General features: G+C 35.7%; 1 long non-coding RNA gene across 1 annotated transcript; it reads left to right on the top strand.

The window, feature by feature from the left end:
- The first annotated feature begins 2,106 nt into the window (after positions 1 to 2,106).
- LOC101703626 (uncharacterized) lies at positions 2,107 to 6,753 on the top strand. Its single transcript, XR_015441921.1, has 2 exons — positions 2,107 to 2,812; positions 6,638 to 6,753. It is a non-coding gene; the product is annotated as an uncharacterized LOC101703626 (long non-coding RNA).
- Positions 6,754 to 17,275: the final 10,522 nt, after the last annotated feature.

Below are 17,275 nucleotides of genomic sequence, written 5' to 3'. Positions count from 1 at the left end.
AGCAAAATAAGAACACTGAGTTGGACACTAAGGTGTTAATGTTAGGGAAAAAGCACAAGTTCCTTGTCCTCCTACACATTACATTCTAATGGGGAAGAGAAAGTGGAATGAAATGGATGTCCATGTACAAAAATACATAGTGCCCTTAAGAAGTATGAAGTGTTATGAGATTTTAAACAAGGGAAATTGACATAGTTGTGGGAAATGTGAAGTACAGAGGAGGGTTCCCTGGAGAGCTAACCACTGGGGTGAAATCTGAAAGTTGGAAGACAAGGGAAAGCTAGGTATGGAGCTTTAGGCAAAGGAAGAGGATATGTAAGCACCAAGACCAAGTGCAGCCATCACTCAGAAAGCAAAAAGCAGTGTTGTCACCTGTGACCAGACCTTGGAGCCAAGGCAAGAATTTTGCTTATTATGCTGAAGATCAAAGGAAATCACTGACTGGCTTAAGTGGGGTGGGTTGGTGATGAGAGAGTGACAAGGTGGTTATTAACTATTATGCCTATAAAGCTAGAACAGAAAGGGATGGAAAAGAAGCACATTTGAGTTTGAACAGTTGCAGGAGAATGATGATAATTTTTTGGAACTTATAAAATATTATTGAGCCCTGGACAATGGACTAGAGATTGCATATTACAAGAATTTGAGTCCTTAACTCAGAAGAAATGCTCTGGACATCTCTCCACACCTATGTTATCATTTACCACTTAAAATACATGACTGCAGTTGATTTCATAATATCTTCTTAACAAATTTGAAGTCTATAATTAAAAGCAGAGAATCCCAAGTCAGACTGTCTAGGTTCTCCTTGGGTATAGATAACACAATCTGTGTGATCTTAAGTACGTTAGTTACTATTTCCAAAGTCTCTTCACCCACAGCGTGATACAACCATATTAGCCACACTGTAGACTTGTTATGAGGACAATTTATACATGTGAATCAGTTTAGGAGTATCTAACCCATAATAACTTTGTTATTATTGTCATTAATATTACTATCATCATTTTTATATTATTTTTGTGTTTCCTTTGTCCATTTTCAGTTTGAAGTTATCTGTCTTATTAAAATGACTTTAGAAAGAAAGCCTCTCCATATTTTTGGAAAGCTTTTTCTATGACTAGAACAGATTATACAGTATATAAATTAGCTAGTTTTTAAAGAATAGTTTAAAAATATTTGGTGTTATTAAAATCATCTGAAATTCATATTTCTTAAGTTCATATATCCTCTCAAGATTACTGCAATAAAGTTTTCATGTGTCTAAAGTTTCAACCGTATTTGTTTTTCATCTCTTGGATATTTAGTGTGTTTTTTGTACCTTAATTTTGTTTTATTTCATCAATCTTGACAAATCTTTGTTTATTTTGTTGATCATTTAAAATAATTAGCTGTAAGTCCTAATGATTTTATTTTGTTTTGTTTTCTATTTCATTAACTTATGATCTTCATTTCCAGCTTTCCATTTTCTTTAGTTTCTATTTAATCTGTAGTTTATTGCATTGAATATTTAGCTTAATACTTTTCCATCTTTCTAATATTTGTGTTCAAAGCTCCCTGTTTCCATCTAACACTGCTCCAGCTACTTTTCAAAGACTTCATTTGCACTACTGTCATTGTCATTCAAGTCTAACTACATCATAATTTTCATTTTGATTTTCCTGACACTTTTAGGTAAACTTTTAAAAAGTTAAAACTTTATGGAAAATATATATTATTTTAGTTGTTATTTTAACATTTATTTCTCATTTAATTATATTGTTGTCAGACTATTTTGGTATTTCTTATGAAATTTTTTGCATCTGTCTCATGATTTGGAAAGTAATTTCCATTTTCTACCTTACCAATTTTCTCTTCAGCTGCATTTAACCTCCTCCCTAATTCACTCATTCATGTTTTTGAACCTCTAAATGAATGATTGATTCTTCATATCCAAATATTCTGATTGGTTCTTTTTCAAACTGAAATACCCCTTTTCGTAGAGTTCTGTTATTTTAATTATATCTAATACTTTTATTCATCTTTCACAATTAAATATTTTCATATAGTTCTATTATTGTGATTTTTTTTCTGAGTCACCTGGACCATTGGATCTCATAGATTTCCTTACTGGTTTCTTCTTTTTGACAATTGTGTTCATCTTCAGCAAGGATTAAACATTCTGTGAAGTTCTGCCTTCCAAAGAGGTTGTGACCTCATAATTACAAGATTGTATATAATGAGAGTCTCTGATGGAAAGTTCAGTAGTTTAAGTGATTTGAACCAGTTTTTAGGTTAATTTCTGGGTTTACTATCAATGCATCATTCAGTTTATTTAAATTTGGACCACATATCTAACAGTGGTTTAGGACTTGAGTTTTTCTTTTTGCCAGTAATTTTCTCTCTTTTGATTCAAAGCTGAAGACATGAGATACATTGCTTTATGGATAATAGCTACTTTTTCTAACCCATGAGGATAAAATGAAATCTGAATTCCAACTGCTCCCCACCATGTTGTTTTTAAATGAGCATTACAGTTTTAGCACTGGGCTTATAGGATTCTATGCCTTCTCTAACACCTGAGGGTTGGCACTGAATTACTTTTAGATTATTGTCCTTGTACTGATGTTATTTCTCCTTTCTATGGAGATCTCTTGTCTTATTGTGATTTATTTAATATTTTCCATTTTATCCAGAATTTTTAGGTACTTAAAATACAAAGTTCATCAGTTCAGTATTCATGATGCAAAACGTTGGCCTCAGAGTTTTCTGTAGTAACATTTAGTAAAAGAAAACAAAAGAATATTGTCAACATAGCTCTAAAGTAAATAAGGTAAGTCCATTGTGCTGGATTTGTGTGGTTTTCCAAAACCTGATGGCTAAAATGTTATGAATATTATAGCAAGGTAAGCAGAGTCATTATTTAATCTTAAATTGTATAAAATTATAATTAAATAAAATTTTAAAAACAGATGCAAAAGTACTAGACTCCTTACTTTTTAATTATTTTACTACATTTTGTTGTTATCTGTGATCTTGGAGACATTAGTATCTATCATATCTCTATAGTTGAGATGCTATGTATAGGCAATGTTATTTTCAGTGTCTCTCCCCAAATCTGCAATCACTGACAGCATGTTGATAGATTTAAATCAGTTATGGTAGGATTATTTATTTCAGGGAAAGTGATCATTTTAGTCTTCCACAGAACCTGTTGTTAACCACTTAATAACATATTACTGGACAGAAAAATATTGCAGTTAATGTATACAAGCAATATACAGTTTATACATTCACAAATATGAAAGAACTCATATTAAAGTACCCATTTGTTCCACTTGGAAAAATATCAGTGACAAAAATCAAGGCAATAACAGGACAAACATGAATTCAAACAACAAATAGAAAATGAGAAATAAAATAAGAGGAGGTAAGGAATAAATGAATTTAAGCTTAGAACTAAGACAAAATAATTATAAATTTTAGCATTGCAGTACACAATTTAATGTTACAAACTTTAGTTTTTTGGTTTTTTTTGAGGGGGTACCAGAGATTGAACTAGGGACCTTACACTTGCGAGGCAGGTGGCAGAGCCACTGAGGTAAATCCCCAGCCCACAAACTTTGGTATTATTCAAAGAATAATATATCTACAAAAATAAATTGGAAAAATAAGGTGTCAAGAAGTATAGTAGTGTGAATTTCATCTTTTAGAAGAAAAATAAAATTAATATTGTTAAGTAAAAATTTGGTTTAAAACTTAGTACCTGACGAAAAATTTGGAGCAAGCATGCTTAATGATAATATATTAAAAGTTTCACAGCTGAGAGTAATATAATGACAATGATACCTGCTTTCCGACTATTTAACATTGATAATGTAGATTCTACCAAGTGTGGCCAGGTGAGATGAGGATTTAAATGGAAGAATTAAAACTATTTGTTGTGTGACACCATTACTGGTGCTACTGAGCTGATTAATTTCTACATCTTTTCAGTGGACAGAACTCATATATTCTAACATTACATTATTTATAAAACAAATTTCATTTTAATTTTATAAAGTTAATAATTTATTATATATAAACAGCAGCCATTTATTATGCTCACTGTTGCTGTGGATGACAGATTTGGACAGGAAACATTAGGGGTAGCTTGGCTCTGGTCTTCATTCCTAGGTCTGGGGTTGGGTAACCTGAAGGCTTGCTCACTCACATGTCTGATCTTTGTTGGTAGCCATCACTGGGATCCACTGGAACTGGCCAGGCTTCTTTATGTAGCTTGAGCTTCCTCACAATATGGTGAATGAGTACCATAAGAGAAACCAGACAGAGGCTACATTACCACTTATGTCATAATTTTGTAAGTTAAAATGCTTCGTGGATTTGCAGTGATTATTGATCATTTAAATCACTATCTGATTTTATGTGAGATTCAGGTAAATTAAATAATTATGTCACTGTTACCACCAGATATTCAGGATTGTATGGCTTGTGTGACTCTTTAGGTTGGTTCTATATTTATTCCATATCAATAATCCAGTTCTAAAAAGATAGGGATGATAGAATCAGACTACTCCATTTTAACTCATTAACTTTATTCACATGATGCATATAATAGTCTGGTATTACTTTACCAATATGATAATTGCAACTATTAAATAAGTTTAATAAGAATAAGTCCATTCTTTCCTTATTTCTGAAAAATAATGGTATTTTGTCTACGTTGTCAGCATCTATAACCATTATATACTATGGACTCTTTAACTCTCTAAAACTCTAGGTGAAAATTAATGCTCATTATCAATCTTATTTCAATGTCTTTATGATAGCTTTACTTTTCTGAGCTTTCTTTTCTAGTAGGTTCTTCGGAACAAGTGCACGGGAACAGCAATCACTGGTTTCTTGAATATGATAAAAATTTGCCTGTTACCTTTGTATACAAGTCAGTTTGGATGGACAGCAAGTCCTTGGCTCACTTTTATTTTTCCCTAAGTATCTTAAATATTTTAACTTAAATGTTATTCCATATCTTTGTTTCTAGTGTGAAATATTGCAAGTGAAAAGTCTGATAGAAGTCTAATATTCTTTAAGTGTTTTGTATTTCTGCCAAAATGCTACAAAGATTGCTTATTTTTTCTTTCAAGTCTAGTAATTTTATTAGAATATGTTCCAGTGTGCTTCTTTTGGATCAATTTCTCAGGTAGGTGCTGTGCCTATTCAATTTGCAGTTCTAATTTTTTACAGTGGACACTTGACCTACAAACTTGATTCATTCCCGAGGGCTGGTTGTAACTCAAGTTGGTCAATAAAGGCTTAGACTCCTCTACACAGCCTTCAAAGTTTCTCTCCTGTACACAGGCAGGTCTCAGTGTCCTTAGAGAGACATTGTCCCAGGATTTCTCAGCTCCACACAGGAAAGGACGTTGTATGTATTATAAAAAAGATATTACAGTTTTGGGAAGTATTCTCTCAATTATTTTTGTTACATTTATTCTATTTCTTTGCTTTGTTTGAGACTATTATACATCTGTTGAATCATCTCTGCTTATTTATATTCAGTATTTGTCATTTTCTTCTTAAATAATTTTGTCTCTTTTTAAATTTCTTTCGGATTTTTAATATTTTGTTTTTTTCACTTTCAATTCATAAGCCTGATTTTGTTGTGTTAATTTGCAGTTGTAGGCTTTTGTTTTAGATTTCAATTCTGAAGGGTTTTTTTTTGTCCTTGTAGTTTTTCCTGAGGGGTTATACCTCTTTTTAAAAAAATTGTGTGATACATGTTGCCTATTTGTTTTAAGTATCAAGCTTTTCACGTCTTTATCTCATTTAGGAACAGTTTGTCTTTGTTGTGACACGCCCTTTATTGTGTTTCTTTGTATGCATTTGTCGTCTGCAGGGACTTCCTTTGGTATATTATTTTATCCTCCTGTTTTTATGTAAAATTGATATTTTCCCTGAACTTTTAGTGAAAGCCGGGGTTCATGCTAGTTTTCTAATTTAACAATGCTGTTTGTATTGTTACAAAATATATGGGTTTGGTTTCTAATATTCATCACTTGGCCTTTCCCATATTGGTGTTGATATCACTTAAATTCTATTCTTTGTTTCCACCAATTCATTTTTACTGTATTTTGTTTCATGAGGTTACCTGGTCACCTGGCCCAAACTGTATATGATTACCAGAAATTTAAGTTTTTGTTACGTAGCTTCACTATCTGATTTTATGTGGGATTCAGGTAAATTAAACAATTATGTCACCATTACCACCAAATATTAATAATATATTAATAATTAATAATTGGATAATAAATTTTAATAACATCAGTAAAATTTGAAAACTCATGTAAAAGCATCAAAACCATCAAATTTCATAAAAAACTTGTAAGACTATTTCTACATGACTTTAAAAAAATCTGTTTTAAAGTAGAAGACATGATTATAATTAATAATAAAACATTAAAATCATTTTCATACAATCAGGAGCACTATAGCTACTTATGCTGTTGATATAATTAGGAGTAATATTGACAGATAAATTAATTTTATCATTCATGAACACAGGAGTACAAGTCTAAAATTACTAGATTATTCTGAGTGTATTTAATAGGGGGCAATGGTTTTAAAAATCTATTCCTTGGTTTTCTCTGATTTATTTCAGATCAAAAAAGCCAGAGAAGACAGAAACCATTAAAATGACAGCTAGTAGAAATAAGAAGACACCTGGATTTATCCTCTGATTCTAGAAATTCAATAAAAATATTAATTTGTGTTTTCTTTTGATGTTTGGTTTTTTGTCTTGGTTCCACAACTTCAGAAAACAGAGACATTTATTATGTGTTGTTATTTAGTTTTATTTCAGAAAATAAAAACAAGTAAAATGATCACGAGGCTCTAAAAGATATTTGCAGAGTTGTGCATTAAATACTAAAACAATTCCAAATGAATCCTTAAGGAAAGATTAAGATATGAACATATAGAACTTTCCATAATTCTAAGAAGTGACAAAAACAAAGGAACAAAAAAATAAACTCAGCCAATTGCATGTGAGACTAAATGCAGAGAAAGTATTTCCTAATTAATATGGGCAAAAATGTCTTGGCCAGTTTTTCCTGTTTCCCTCATGGATGGGAGGCCTGGCATGCTGCCTGCTGACGTGCCACTCCGAGTGTGTGCTCTGATCTGGTGTCAGGATGTTGGGCTCACAGGTCAGAGAGAGATGTGCTATTTATTGAGACGTACACAGAGTACTTATTCACACATTCGTTTGCACCCCTGTTTCCTCCTACCAAAATTCTCTATTAGAAATAGTTGAAAGGATGGAAGTGTTCAACCTTAGGAATAGGAAACATAAGGAAAGGATAAGAGGGCATGTGCTCTGTATTCAGTTACCTGGAAGGTTGTTATGGGGGAAAGGAACTTATTTGACGTTATCCCCAGTGATCGAATGCACCAAATAGACAAGAGCCTTTGAATTTCATCTCAAAGCTTGAGGAAGTTACTCTCTGCTTTAGAAATCTTTCATGTCCAGCTCCTGTTCTCACTCAGACTGATTTCCACAGTTCTGCTCTTCCTCCAGGAAAGACGTCTCCGCAAAAGTCATATTCTCCTTCAGAAGTTTCTCTTCTAGCTTCTTTTCTAGTTTCTCTTCTCTCTGGATGTCTTGCCTGAATTAAAATAAACACGTTTCATTTTAAAGGAAAATAAAATCACCCACAGAGTGGATGGTTTAACATCAATGCACCTGATACCATTATCAAGTGCAGGGAAGTCACCTTGGAATCAGAATTATCACAAGAATTGTCACACTGAGATATGGTTACATTGCACTTGGTCCTACTGTGAGTAAATGAAAAAAAAATGACCAAAGCTGCTTCTTATAAACAATGGAATACTTTGGCCCCAAGACTAAACCAGACTAAAAGTTGTGGTTGTTGCCCAATTATACGCAACCACAAATAGCCTGACTTCAAGGCTGTGCTTATAGTCAGACTGGACACTGCCCTTCAGGAGCTCAGAGGGAGGGTTGCAGCAGCAGATACTGTGTCAGTTGGCTCTATCCAGACATTTGATGACATACAATCCTTGTTCAGTCATCTGATCTGTTTGGCTCTAACTTGTTTTCAGAATTTAAAAAAAAAGTATATACATTTTAAGGCTCCTGGATATATCTCTTTCTGGGATCAAGTTTTCTGGTCCCCCCGCACCAGGCCTACTGAGGTCAGATTCCTTGGATTGGTGAGGCTTCCCCTCAGCTGTCGGGTCCGTGTCATTTGGGCTTTGGCCAAGGGCAATGGAGAGCTGGAACAGGGTCTCAGAAACTAGGGCACCTCAGCCCAGGGTGACATTATTACTCAGAAATAATAAAGGAGCCATGGAGAGATCATCAAATCTCTTCTTTTGTATTGATGGCGCATTTTGGACACATCTGTAGAAAGTCTGAGAACTAACCGTAGGCTGATAAGACATGTCTTTGTCTAGTCCTCATGAATATTAGATAGTGACTTTTACCGCGGGTTTGCTAGAACATGCAGGTCAATCTCTCACTGAGAACAACTACCATAGCTGAACAGAATAGTTCTTAAATACTGAAGTACCATATGGCTAATATTCCAGAGAAAGAAGAAAGTCATAGAGGTGCAGCCCTTAGAGATTCCAGTATAGGTAACTGAGAGGCTGGAATCTGAGCAGAGCATTGAAACAGATTACCAAGGAGTCTAGAGCACTTAAGCATGCAGAGCCTTAATAACACTCGCTTTGGGATGCCTTTGAGACTTGGAAAGACTACCCTCCAAAAATAACAATGAACCAGGAAAACAGAAGATTTGTCTCTTGTGCAGATTACAATCTTAATTCCTTGATTGCTAACTGTCAGAGACAAACATTTTCCCCATGAGCAAGATAGCTCTAATTTCAAGTGTCAATACTAAATTTAAAATAACTGGGTAAAGAGATAGTCAACATTACAACAAACAAGAGACACAACTGAAAATAGAAACAGCTACAGAAATGATCTAGATAGTGGACATGGATTTGTAAAAAATGTCACCATTCCTTCTCCTCTGTTCCTCTCCTTTTCTTCTCCCATCCTCCTTCATTTTCTGCTTTCTGCTCCTCTTTCTCCCCCTTCCTCCTTCTTCTCAGTTTAATTAGGGATATATGTATCATGTTTTAGTTGGAAACTCACCCTCTTAATCTATTTTGTCTGAGCCACCTTACCAACTGAAAGCATTTACTGGCAACTATGGTCATGTTCCTGATGAGATCGTTGCACCAAACCTATGTTCTAATTGGCCTTTATTATTTAAAAACTGTCAGTATTATCTTTGATCCGCTATAATTCAGAATCAGTCGTTTCTTCCAGTACTACAAGTCCCTATGTCTGCGGCCCTGTCATTCCACACAAATTCAGTCAATTCTTCACTGACCTATCTCTTTCTTGCAGAGCACTGTCAAAAGCTGATGTTGACTGACACACTTTATTACATTCCAAGTTGCCAGATTTGATGATGAGAATCAGAAGTTCATTAAGGACATTTTTGCGTTTCATATTATTTTTAGGAATCACTTTCACCAAATGTTTTCATTTGGGAAACACAAATCAGTATCTCTCCACTTTAGGTAACATATTCATTTCTTGCTCCCTACTGGCTGCTACCTAGTCCTTTAACCAATGTCATGTTTTGTTGTTACTCTGACTTGTATCAGTTGAACTAGGCAAGTTTATGTTGCTGTGAAAACAGCCCCCAAACCTCCAAGCTGTAAAATAAGAACTTTTTTTCTTTCTGCTACGAGTCTATTCCAAGGTGTGAGAGCTATTAGCTCATTTTCTTCATTTGGGTATCCAGGCTGATCCTTGAAACACATCTGACTAAGAAAGAGATCTCTGTAGGGATTCACACTGATAATTAAATGTGCTTGTCACTTTTGTTCATAGAACATTGTACAGGTTTAATCATTTGACCTCACTGGCTGCAAAAGAGTCAAGAAACCAAATTTACCATGGACTGAGAAAGTGGAGAAACAGGAGCATGTAGAGAACAGAATATCTAAGTCTCATATGAACCTTTATGTATGTAGGCACTGGGTGCAAGGCAGGAATGAGAAAATGGATATTGAACTAATGGTTCTGAGATGTTAGGCCAGTGGTGGCGAACCTATGGCACACAGGCTACAGTGGTCTGTTTGTATCACTGAAAGCTCTAAACCATTCACCATCACTGTGTTAGGCTACTATGTGGAAAAACATGAAAGTTAAATGCCTAGTATTTATCTTATCCAAAGATAAATTCTATAGAGTTTAATTGTATAAAAATGGAAAGAGTACTTTCACAGTTTTACAAGAAAAAGTTCTTTCCAAATTTGGCTAGTGGAGAAGTTCTTAAGCCAAAATTTTCCAAACCAAGGAAAAGGCTAATAAATATAATATAAGTACAAGAAGAAAAGTCAATAAGAGCAAAGTTACCATAGACTAAAAGGTCATGCCACATACTAGAAGTAGCTACTTGCAATCACTTAACTGAATACATTGCAGAAACAAGAATAAATGATGAGTTCCAACAAGTCAATAAAAAGCAAGATAAAGTGGAAACATAACAAGGCAAATAAATTTTCTGCAGCAAAATAAACATATATATTCTCTGAGATTTTTTCCATATAAAGGAAATATTATATAGCCGTTTCAATGAATGAAACAGTAACTTATATTAATATGAATACAAGATCGGATCCAATGCTTAGAAAAGAAGTGTTTTAAAATAGTATGTGCAAGTCAGACATGGTAGCACACACGTAATCCCAGCACTTGGGAGGCTGAGATAGGATTGTTTGGTGTTTAAGGGCAGCTTGGATTACATAATGACTTGAAGGCCAACCTGAACTACATAGTAAGTCTGTCTCAAAAAAACCAGAAAAAAACCCCAACTATGTGCAGTATGGTACCAATTGCATAAAGATATAAAACATTATAAATGTTTTTCTATATATGCATATATGTAGTGAACTATAAAAATATTTACATATTTTGCATCAACCTTTTTAGTAAAAAAATGGTTGCAGATGTATTATTTTAATTTTAAGGCCTCATTTCATAAATGATAGAAAGATTTCTAAGCAAAAATTAATATTTGTTAATATTGGTAGTAAGTACATTGGTGACTATTACATCATTTGCTATAGTTTTTGTGCACTTTAGCTACTTAAATATAAAAAAGTAACAAAGAGACAATATAGGCCCTTGTAGACATTTACATGTCATGACACACACATGTTGCATACGTATACATTTTATTTATGTGGAAGCACACTGTGTACACAACAATGATTCTATCAGTTAAGTTGTATTCCACTGTAAAAAACAGGTGTAGAACTCACATAATTAGAAGCTCATTGATAGAAAACTCGAGTTGATGCAGCAGTTCCAAATATTATCAAGTCCCGTATTACCTAAGCTCTTCTTATACTTTACTCTGCCAACTGTTGTTGGCAGTGGTTTTCAGATGTTTCCTGCATCTCTGAACATCACCTCCTCGTGTGTGTGTGTGTGTAAAATATACATATTCTATCTCTCTCTTCTGAGGACAAAAAACAATCTAAGGTGGCTTCTTCAGAAAATTCGTTATATTTCCCTGGTCAGGATGGGAACACATGTAAGACTAATTTACTTAGGCAAAGGGGAACAGAATTTCCTTGTCTGATTTTGACAAACTATTGTTCTGCTAGCAAGAAAGAAGAGTGAATGGTAAATACTAAGCAACCAACTATATATTATTTATAGATCATTACTATATACCCTAGAAAATACATGTTTCAAAATAATACACACAGTATGGTGCCAACCGTGTAAAACTGTGAAAAATTCAAAATACATTTTATAGTTTTATTCATATATGCCAAGCACTTCTCTAGAAACTTTAAAAACTTGAGAATAGGTTTTATGGAATCTAGCATTGCCCCATTATGGGCAGATTAATCAGTGATCTGTTCCCAGGATATAAAAGGAGATAGGTGTTGGGGGCTCGGCATCGAGTTGACTCATGAACCTGAGCTTGTACTCTCAAGTTTCCCCAAGAAGCCCTGGGTGAAAGCTTTGCCATCTCTACCTCAAGGACCCCCAAAGAAGAGTTCATGGGCTTGAATACTAATGTAATTGGAGTCTTTTTAAAAGTCATCCTGGACAATGGAGCACTAGCTCAACCCACTTCTTTTTAGTGGTTATTTACTTTGATCCACCTTTTTAAATTCTGCCACCCTTCCCTGAGGACCCCTCTACACTGGGCTCATCCTCTGACAACACACAAATAGGCCAACAAATAGCTCTTCTCTTGGCCCATGTATCCTCTATCTCTTGGCTTATTTAACTGATTACTCTTTTCAGTAATAGCTGTTTATATTTCACAGAGATATTTGTTGAGCTTGGCAAATGCCATGAGCTCCACACATTTTCAGTCCCTGCCCAAGGCAAATGGTCATGTTTGAGAAATGTTTTCTGCTGTAACACTGATGAGTGAAAAACAGTTGTTGCATTAAGAACAGACATAATGGCAGCATATTGCAAGTCTGCTCCTTCTTGAAGGACAGTCTATTGCTGAAGAAGATTAATACAAATACAGATCAGTATGGAAGGGAAGTGTAAAGACATAGGAACATAGAGTCTCTTTTGGCCATCTTCATTCCCAAATAAATAGTATCCTAAGAGGAAGAAGGGTTCTGCTAAGTCTAATTGCTCAGATTTGCAGGTACAGTATAGCCACCTCTGCCACTTGCCTGCCCTGGGATGCAGTCACATCTGGACTTGGATTCCTTTTGCCTTCATCTGTTTAGCACCTAGTCCTAAAAGAAGGACCAGGCACTGGCAGGGAGCACAGTTAAGCTTCACACTCTCAAGCAGCCAGTGTCATACATTTGGAAGCCTTGAAAGTACCACTTAATAGGACCTTCATATCCTTTTGAGCCAACTGAAGAGAAAGTGCTGCTAAACTGCTCGATTGGCAGAGCTAAGTTTATACAGATGGAAGAGTTAGCAGAGACCACAGAACAAATACCAGCAACCAACCCATTTCACACTTCTGAAAAAAGAGAGAAAGGAATGGCAGAGGCAGGCCAAAGAAAACAGGCTTCGGAAGACTTGAAACTGTGGGCTGGAATTTTCAGCCATTCCTATTTCTTTCACACTCATTTTGAGTGGCTTGCTCCATCAGAAAAGCAGAAACTTTTCTGTATTTACACTTCTTGGGTTGAGTCTCCTCAGGAAAAGAGGCAATTAGTTCTCAATCACAAAACAAGTCTTCTTTCCAGCATCATCAGCACAGTTTTTCTGGAGTTTGGGCTTTTTGTGGAGGATAAAGGGAGGCACCATTCTTTCCAGAAGAGTCTATGCTGTTGGGATTCCCTTAGCTTGTCTTTTTGTGGCCCACACTAGCTCTTAGTCTTTTTTATTTTCTCTTTTTTCTTTTCTTCCAGGAAAGAAAGCCATTTTCCCTGGAGTATGCTTAAACATAAAACTCGTCCACAATCTGCTGCCTCACACAAATACCCTTCAGTTTCAGCTGAAGCACTTAGGTGCTCATCAAAATGTATTCTAAAGTAAATTCGAGGATTGTTGCTGCCTGGGGGAACGTGTGATGCCTCTAGCTCTGGGCCCTGAGGCACTGAGGACAACATTTGGAGATAAAAATTAAAGAGAGATTTAGTCCACATGGCTGTGAAATGATCAGTTACCATCTCGTGTTGTTGCATAGAATTTATGGACAGTGGTTGGAAGAAACTGTTCTGTGAGCTGGGATTACAAAAGCCAGTGGGATGGGTTCAGCTGGGGGCCTTGCCTGAGAAAGAAAGAAAATGATGTGCACAGGAGGCAGACCATACTATAGTCGTCTGTGCTCTGGATGAACTGGAAAATGGCTGTGAGAAATCCTTCTGAGGGGTTAACCAGGTTATTCAACTAGTTTACCAGAATGTGTGGACATGTGTCTACGAGGAAAAAATTTGCAACTGTGTTTAAAAACAGTCCCATCTGTTCATATGTACTTTCGAAGCTTAGATGGAAAAACACATTAGTGAAAAAAAGAAGAATCAGACTGTTAAGAAAACAGATCATTTCAATTCAAGTTGGTAGCAGTGAATAATAGATTGGTTAATAAAGACAGGGCAATGGAAAGCAGGTAGTGCTATAGAAGGGAGAGGAAGCAGCACAGGGAAAGGCAATGAGGCTTCCCAAGGGGATTTCTCTTGGCTAGATGAGACCTCCAAAGGTTGATATACTGACATGTTGCATGCTCTTTGTTTATAAGAAATGAGGTTGGGCCAAAGAAAAGTCCATTAGAGAAAGTACTGGCATCCAGATAACTTTGAATTCAAGGGAAGAAAAATCCTCCCTGGAGTTGGCAGAGTAAAGAGATAATAAAAATCCTCTTGGTGGTTGGAATCAGGGTGAAGGAGGAGGACAAAGCAGTAAATTTGAGTAGACATATTGCTTTCAAAGGTTTGAAAGCCATTTGAGAGAAAAAGCAGATATAATAGTAGCATAAACCCTGATTTTGACAAACCAGGTTTTAGAGCAATGGGTATGTATCAAGGTAAGACATATGTGAGTGAGGGAATTTCCAAAGAGTTCAGTTGTATTGGTTTTCTCTTGGGAGAAAGAATCGTAGGGAGTCAGGTCAGTTCCATTGACGGAAAAGCAGTTGGAATTCCCGTGTCAGACAGGCCAGGGATCCCTGGCTTGAGTCCCGCTCTTCTGCTTACAAAGGGAAACATAGCCTGGATAGCCTCTATCTGTAGTAAGATATTCTAGAATGTCTTTTATGTGTAATTGACCAAGACTAGGAAAGCCAGCCATAATTCAGAATTCTATGCCTAACTTTTCTTTACCATGAGCTCTTTATCAATTCAATCCTGATAAAAATCATGAATCTCACTTTTCTTTCTTTCTTTCTTTCTTTCTTTCTTTCTTTCTTTCTTTCTTTCTTTCTTTCTTTCTTCCTTCCTTCCTTCCTTTCTTTCTTTCTTTTTCTTTCTTTCTTTCTTTCTTTCTTTCTTTCTTTCTTTCTTTCTTTCTTTCCTTTTTCATTCTTTTTTATTCTTTGTGATAACTGGAGATTTGGCCCAGGGTACTTGCTTCATTTCCATCATTCAAAAAGAAAAACCTTTCATTATGATTTTGAGACAGGGTCCCACTAAATCACTAAGTTGCCCAGGCTGAGATAGAAGCACGTGCAATTCTTCTGCCTCAGCCTCCTAGAGTGCTAGGATTATAGGCCTTAACTACCACACACAAAAAATTTCATTTTCTGACCCTGAAAGCTGAAGGTGTTAGAGAATTTTATCAGTTACTCAGAAGACAATGCACAACGGTGCCAAACTCAGCTTTCTGTAGCATCTTCTCAAACAGAGCAGGCGACACGTGACAGGTGTGATGGGCGACGGGGAGCGGTGAGGCCTTGGGTCCTGTTTGCTCAGCCCCTTCCAGCCAGTTGCTGATACAGAGGCTCCAGAGAGCAAAGTTTTAGTCATTCTAGGGCTGTATGGTGCTGCCTTTCTTTGATATCAAATTGCCAAGTTTAACCAGGGATTTAGCTCAGTGGTTCTGCCACCTGCCTCACAAGTGCAAGATCCCAAGTTTGATCCCCGGCATAAAAAACAAAACAAAACAAACAAACAAATAAAAAAACCAAATTACCAGGTTTAAGTAAAAAATAAAATTTTCATATTAAATTACATCACAAAAACATTTGAATCAATCTTAAATCTTATACTTTTGGGGTAGCTCTCACCTTGCAAGTGAGAGGCCTAAGAAAAGAGTGTTCTCACTTTCCATCAAGTCTTGCAACATTACTTCCTGTAATCAGTATATTATATACCAACATTATCACATATTATACACACGCACACACACACACACACACAGACACACACAACAGCGTTTGGGATAATATAATGAAAAAACAATACAAAGGTAATTACAAATATGAGGTCAATTTTTTTACCTGTTTGTTTCTCCCTTTACTAGAATATTAGCTCCATGAATATAGCTTCTTTTGGTGTAGTTTGTTCACTTCTGTGTGTCTAGTGCCCAGAACAGTATCTGTATATAGCAGGAGCTACATTCCTTACCGTGGAATGAATGAGTGGATATCTGATTTTGTTCTCCAGAAAGCTATTCAACAACATTTGTTTTGCTATCCTGCAATGTAAGATTCTGCCTGGGTTCAAACCTGCAACTTCCCCCTCACAATTCATCCTTTCTCCCTCACATGTTAAAACTTCTACTCTTGTTAGTAGTGATTTCGCCAATGACTACTCTATATTAGGACTTATGTGATATTCTCAGGGACATTTCTCTAGTCAGATGATATCTTAATTTCCTTAAAAACAGGTGATCTGCTTATATGTAAGCAATCATATGGTTTTTATCTTTCATTCTGTGAAAATTGTCCCTCACACTGATTGATTGGCAAATAAAACCAACTTTGCATCCCAGGATAAATTCTACTTGGTCCTGATAAGCAATCATTTTTCATGTTGTGCTGAATTGCTTGCTCATATTTTTTTGAAGATTTCTCCATCTATGTTTGTCACAGATATCAGCTCATTTTTATCACAAATGTGTGTGCACGTGTGTGCACACACACAGACACACACACACAAACTGAGAACTGTGTGAGGAGATGGACATGTTAATTTGTTTGATCGCAGTCATCATTTTGTCATATATATATATATATATATATATATATATATATATATATATATAGCAAAACATCATGTTGGGCCGGGGATTTAGCTCAGTGGTTCTGACACCTGCCCTAAAAGTGTAAGGACCCAAGTTCGATCCCTGGTACCAAAAAAAAAAAAAAAAGATGAAACAAAAAAAATTATTTTGTCTACTTTAAATATATGCAATCTTTACACTAAATGCACAAGAAGGTCTGGGATATAGCTCAGTGGTAGTGTACCTTCCTAGGTTGTTGAAGCCCTGGGTTCAGTCCCTAGCATTTCACAGCAATAGCAACAACAAGAAGTGTATGATTGGTTACCATAAACTCCTTCAGGTACTGGGGCATAGGCTGCCTAAAGAAAGGGACTCAGATCTGTGGGCAACTTTCTTCCCCTCTGCTACTTACTGGACTGTGCCAAGCCCTTCCTTTCTTTCTGCTCAATCATCCTCTCATCAGCTGTTATTTTCACTGTTCAGTAATAACATCCCTAAATATCAGTAGTCTCTTATGCAATGTTCCATATCCTTTAAGCATCTGTGCTAGCATGCTTAGTACACTGGGTTAAGAATTGTGTGCACAGC

This window comes from Heterocephalus glaber, unplaced genomic scaffold (assembly GCF_053883595.1).
Source record: "Heterocephalus glaber isolate CG9 unplaced genomic scaffold, H.glaber_assembly_v1.0 deba00001532, whole genome shotgun sequence".
Lineage (NCBI taxonomy): Eukaryota > Metazoa > Chordata > Mammalia > Rodentia > Bathyergidae > Heterocephalus > Heterocephalus glaber.
Note: the sequence above shows the minus strand (reverse complement) of the source record. Positions and strands in the feature narration are given on the sequence as shown.